The following is a 6,840-nucleotide window of genomic DNA, read 5'->3' as shown; positions in this document are numbered from 1 at the left end:
TAACTCTATCCAATTATGAAATTTAGCTCATAAATTTTTTTTTTTTTTTTTTTATAGTAGCTTAGTCTATACCTTTACTAATATGTTTTCTATTATTTAGCATTGTTCAGGAGGTGCTATGTAAGGTAATCAGATAAGAAAACTTGTATGAAATTATAAGTAAGTAAAACTATTTTATTTGTAAATTATGTAACTATATAAATGGAAACCCCAAAAGAACCCATTGAATAATTAGTATAAATAAGGCAATTTACTGAATTGCCTCAGTAACAAGTAATATAAAAATATCAGTACCTCAACTAGTCCTCTCTCTCCCACCTTGGCTAGGTCTGTCTCTCTCTCTCTCTCTCTTTCTCTCTCTCTGTCTCTCTGTCTGTCTGTCTCTCTCTCTCTCTCTCTACCCCTCCACCTCTCTCTCTCCCCTTCAACTCTCCTCCTCTCTCTTTCTCTCTCCCACCTCAGCTAGGTCCATTCTCTTCCCTGAGAACATATTACTAATAAACCCTGCTTGCATATTAATCAGCTTGCTGACTTTTGATTCTCCACTGCATGGGCAAGAAGAACTGAGACTCCAGTAACACTTTCAACCTATGTGTATCCTTTTCTAGTAGATGAGTCTCCTGATAAAGTACGTTGTGTGTGTGTGTGTGTGTGTGTGTGTGTGTGTGTGTGTGTGTGTGTGAATCTTTATTTTTAATGGAGGCATTTAATAAAGAAAAAATCAATAACTTTCCTGTTTACAAATATCAGGCAGTTCAAAATATAATGAAAGTTTTCATTTATAATAACAAAATACACCTAGAATAAATAAGATATTGTATATGTGTATATGCACATATATACATATATATACACAGTGTAATCAATGAAATCTAATACTGATTCTAATAATAAATAGTTAGTCTACTAGTGATTTGATATCTATTATTGTCCATTTAAAAAATTTAAAAATCTCATCTCAAACAGATAATTTGTGTCATTTCTTTCTCTTTAAACACATTTCCATTCTATGCCTATAAACTTTTATCTGTTTATATATATGTATATATATATACACTTGATACTGTTTATTGATTACTTATTATATTTCTCTGCTACAAAATTATGCATATGAATTAAAGTTGTTTGAAATACATTTTCTATGAACATAGATTCTAATTTTTAAATTTTCTCTTCTCAATTTAGTTGTCACTAAAACTATTGTACAAAATTGATATAAATATTTATAAATTTTGATAAACTATTAAATACGGAAAGAAAATATTATATTGGAAATGTGTCTCTTAATAGATTGATGGGCTTTTGTCCCAAATAGTGTCTGTATCCATGGAAGAAAGTTACTTATTGCTAAGATGACTCAGCATTTATTATCAATTTGATTCCCATATTTCTTGTGCATAGTTTTGAGTGATAAGTCTTGTTAAAATATGCAGATAGTATATGAATGGGAATGGCAATTTTGTTATGGCAATGTCAGTCAATCCTTCAACTACCTTTTGAACTATATCTGTTAGCTGATGACTTAGCTCCTCTTTCAATTATGTCAAAAGTAATGTATTGGAAACACTTTGATTTTCAAAAGTCATTAGAATTATTATTTTCTCAACACCCATGTCAGGATTACAAACTGTACCTTTGGCAACATTGGGGAATTTACACTTCATGCAACCACCTTAATGAAAATCCAGATCAGTGAGGAATGGATTTTTTTTTTTTAAAGTGGTGGGAGAAACCCATTACGAAAGGAAGCTCCTTGATTTTCAGATAAATATGTAGAAAAGAGGAGGGACCAGAGATGGACTCCCTTAAAACCGTCTTTGTGTGGGTATTCCTTAGAAAGATTTTAGGTACCCCAGGACTACATAGAGCTCAATTTGATGACTCTTCTTTTAAATCAAATAATATTTTATTTATACTTTTGTAATCTGAGCACCAAAAGTTAGAAAGTAGATCCTGGAAATGTCTAGAGAGGGCCTATTTTATATATTATTTTCAGGAAAGCTCTAAGTGTTAATTTTCATTTTACATTATGTTTTTGTTCTGTGCTTTTTTTTCTTTTTACCAGTTGGTAATTCTTCATATCACCAAAACTTCTTTCTTTCAGAGCTGCCTTTACATCTTACTCATATAATGCCACACAGAAGGCTGATAAAGAAGTAAATACTTTTTACTTATCAACTGTCTCCCAACAAGAGTGTATTTATAACATCAGTACTTGCAGTGAACAGGCCCATTTATCAGGAAAGCAGCGTGACCTTTTCTGTTTTTATAGTGGTAGTGTCTAGAGGCATCATGCTTCATTTTCAAAGCTGAAATTTCTAGACTCTTAGTTTCAAAATTAAAGTCTAGTTGGTTTTTCAGTTTTAAAACTTAAAAAAGATGATCAATTTATGTCATTATCAGTCTGTTTTGTGTAATGGGACACTGACATATCAGCTCAGGCTCTAATTGTAAGGATAAAAAATTATTCACATTTTAATGCCAAAAAAAAAATCATCAGAGCATTGTTAGTATCACATGAATACGTTTGTGTGTGTGTGTGTGTGTGTGTGTGTGTGTGTATGTGTATGTGATGGAGAGATATGTGATTTCCTTTTAACAACATGAACATGACATTTTGTTCATTGAACGTTGAGTACTATACTAGGTGTGATCATATAAAATGGTGAATGTTTAAATTTAAAAAAAATTATTACGGTAAAAGACACATTGCCCTTAATCCCTGTCAAAGTACTCCTCTTCACTTGGAGCACACCTATCCCATCATTCTTGTCACTTCTGGAGCAGTTCTGGAAGTCCTCTTTCATGAGTGTCTTTAGTTGTGCTGTCATGGCTACCTCGATGTTCTGAATCATTTTGACTTTAGGGAAGAGCCAGAAGTCACAAGTCACATGGTGCCATATCTGATGAATAAGGTGGATGAGGACACACTGTAATGTTTTAATTTGACAGAAATTACCATATACCAGAAAAGATGTGTGACACGGGATGTTGTAATGATGGAGGATGATTGACGGCACAGTTTAAAACACACCTTCTCTCAACCATAGCTCACACCCAACTGACTTCACCGAATAAGTTGAAACTTGTCACACACTGTTACTAAGGTTTGACATTCTACTTCCCATATTGAAGATCCCTGCCTTTCTGTTGGATGGCACTCAGCAGCAGCTTTCACCATATTTTGTAATTAGAATGGAAATGCTCCGTGTCACACATTGCTTCTGGTACAGCAATTTCTGTCAAATAAAAACATTATGTATGGTGTGTCCTCATCTACTTGATACACCAGATCTGGCACTGTGCAACTTCTGGCTCTTCCCCAAAGCCAAAATGAGCATGAAAGGTAAATGATTTGAATTGATTCAGGACATTGAGGCAGCCATTGACAGCGCAACTGAAGACACTCTTGAAAGAGGACTTTCAGGACTGCTTCAGAAAGTGGCAAGAACAATGAGATAAGAGTGTTCAAAGCAAGGGGGAGTATTTTGAAGGGGACTAATGGCAATGTGTCTTTCACTGTAATATATTATTTTTTATTTAAACATTCACCATGTGTTTTGACCATACCTCATATATGTGGAAAGAAATTATGATACTAATGCTGTTTGCTGGAAGTTACTTGGCAGTAAATGTGAGAGAAAGCAAATTTGTAAGTAAAGCTAGAAATAAATATAGTATTATATGTCTATCATCTTGAAATACCCAGAAATTCAAGATGTGGATAATAACTTATAGTCATATGTAAAGAAGTAGAATACGGAAATGGGATCTTTACTTCTCTTATATGACGAGAGAAATATGATAAAAAGTAATGTATTTACCCTTTTCTGAAATATTTATGCATTTGAGAACACCTAATCTATTTTCTTTCCAGTAGAGAGCAGTCAAAGCCCATGATGCTCTTATGAAATCCATGTCTCAAAATTACAGGCACATGACTGTTAACACTGGATACACTCATGTAGGCCCTCGCTGAGTAAGTGCTTTCTAGAACACTGGCCCAGTGTTCTTTTCTATATACCACATTTCTTTTCATACATGTCCTTCATATTAAGTAAACATTTATATACCAATTTATATGGAAGTTTATTTGGACATAAATGAAGACATGTGTCAAGTTTGTGGTCAGTTGCCATGCTTTTAAAATCTATAGGAACATAAACTATGGTGTTGGAAGAAGTTGTTAATCTAGGGACAGGCTCACAGCATGAGAGTAGGGTAAACTTAGAATTCCTGGAAAGAATATCATAAGTGGCCATAGACAGGCAAGCCTTGTGATTACCAGCAGCTAATGTATGATATCCTTGTGGCAGTATTAGCGAAATGCAGGGATTTTGGACTGGGAGACAAACTAAGGAAAAATTAAACTAAGAGTCACCAAGAGAATCATAGATGGTGTAAAGGAATGTGTATGTAGGGGTTCACCAAACTCCATCTTTGTTACCTTTCTCTTGTTCTTTCATTGTACTAGAGGAGGTTAAAATATGGAGGGATGCTATCCAGTTAGATAGCTAGGAAGTACAACTTGCCATTTTTTTCTTAGCTATCTGTGGTTTTGTGTGTTATTGTAAAAAACCTTTCCCTGAATACAGATCATTTCTGCCTTTCATATGCAATGTGTTTCCAGAAAATAGTTCTGAAGGAGACTGCCAAGAGGCACCATTGTGAAAATGCACAAAATGTCTTATTCTCTGTTTAGCCTTATTGACAGAAACCAATCTACAGCTGAGTAAGTGTGGCTGGAAATTAAGAGTGAGGTGTATTAGGAACGTGGCAAAATGAAGAGTTTTAGTACATGTTTTGGGGTCTTGAAAAGTGTGTTAGCCTTTTCTCTTTATAAAATAATTTGCACCAAGTATAGTTTCACAGAGTACATTAAAATGTTGTCTTCATTTATGCATCAGTGACACTATTGATTCATCATTAATAAGATACAGAGTTTAAGGTGGTTTGTTTTCCCAGTAGTGATGTTGTCACAAGACAGCTACATTCTTCGATTTGGCTATCCTTACAGCCAAAGTCATATAATTTAATTGGCAGACAAGAGTTAGATATGTAATTTGTGGCCATGAAGCAAACTGGAAGTAACTATCCCACATGTGGTGAGATTGAATGTCAGCTTGATCAGCTCTACTCTTGCCAGCTGAGCTAGTGTATCACAGGGAACATTGTTAAGAATGATTTAATTACACTATTAACAACCTCTTGTACTTTCCTTTAAAATACATGCGTTCATTGAGGTTCAAAGTTTAGTCACTGAGGAATTAACAGTAAGTTTAAATTTGACTATTAAGATTTTCCTAAAATATCAAGATTCCTCAACAAATGAAATAAGAACTATTTTTAAGTAGGTTTGTAGATATCTTTTTCCATCTATTATGGAATTTACTAAAATTTTTATGTTTATTGGTTAGTATTTATGAATTAAAAACAATTACTTTTTGGGCCAGTCGAGTGGCGCATTGGTTAGGAGTTGGTTTAGGACACCAGCTCTGAGCAGCAGGGCCCCGGTTCGGATCCCACATGGGGCCAGTGACACTGCACCCTCTACAGCTAAGATGGTGAACAACAGTTTGACCTGGAGCTGGGTTGCCGTGAGTCGGCGGCGACTGTGTAGGCTGCAGTGGGGCTGTCTGGCAGCTGGTGTGAGCTTTCGTGAGCTTTCGTGAGCTGCCGTGAGCTGCTGTGAGCTGCCATCCAATGGCTGGCAAGTGACTGCCTCTCCCAGGAACAGTGCAATGATAATACCAACATGGGCCAGTGATGTGCCATCTTCTACAACTAGACTGAAGAACAAAAGGACAGCAACTTGTCTGTTCTCCTCACTCAATTCCCCAATAATGAAATCTTTGAAAAAAAAATTGCTTTTTAAAGTATAATTTAGTCATACTCTATGTTGATTAATAACCTCATTAACTTTATTTTAGAAAAAATAGATACATGTCATGAGGTATCCTCGTCTTTCCACTTGAATGATACAGTATAATATAATGACAAGAACTTGAAATTTAGTTAGTAGATCTGATTCTTATCCTAATCCTGTAACCAAAGACCTTTATACTGTCAACACCCCAGGCTCCCACATCACAAATAAGAAACCATGGTCATTATATATAGGAATAGGGCAAATTGGGTTTTAAGTTTCAGTGGCAACAAGGGATGGCTTTGGTCATCATTAGCTCCCCATCGCCCCATAATTACCATCAACCTTTCAATGTACTCTTATCGGAGCCAGCCGATATCTCCAACGGTCCTGAGGGGGGGCGTTAGGATTAAGAAAAGAGACAGAGGAGAGAGAGTTACCGGGAGGACTCCAGTAAATACTGAAGCCCCGAGTTTATTTTCCAACATCCTTATATACATCCAGGGTAAGTGCAAAACAGAAGGGATAAACATGCATTTACCTTATTCAAAAGTAGATCATTAACTTTCTGCAAGATACTTTAAAGGTCAGGGAGACCTTAGGGGTAAGCCTCCCAGAACACTTCCTTCCATTAACCCAAATAGCTACAAATCTTCTGTGTCTCTTTAGGAACTGGCTGTACTCACCATGTACCTTAGTGTTAAGTAAACATCCTACAGGTGCAAAAAGGAGAAAAACAAGATGCAAAACAATGCATCACTAAAGCCAGCCTGCACGGCTCCCAACATACTCTTTGATTTGGATAATTAATATTTTCCCCTGACTTTGTTTAAAATGTATACACATGAAGCCTCCAAACAAGTCCTGTAGCCCCTTCTTCCTATCATATAACTCCCCTCAGCCATTTCTACAGAAAAATAATTCTGAAATAATAAAGGTGATGATAGAGTTCAATAGGCAAAGCTATAATCCAA

The sequence above is a fragment of the Hipposideros armiger genome, unplaced genomic scaffold, assembly GCF_001890085.2.
Source record: "Hipposideros armiger isolate ML-2016 unplaced genomic scaffold, ASM189008v1 scaffold_162, whole genome shotgun sequence".
Lineage (NCBI taxonomy): Eukaryota > Metazoa > Chordata > Mammalia > Chiroptera > Hipposideridae > Hipposideros > Hipposideros armiger.
Note: the sequence above shows the minus strand (reverse complement) of the source record.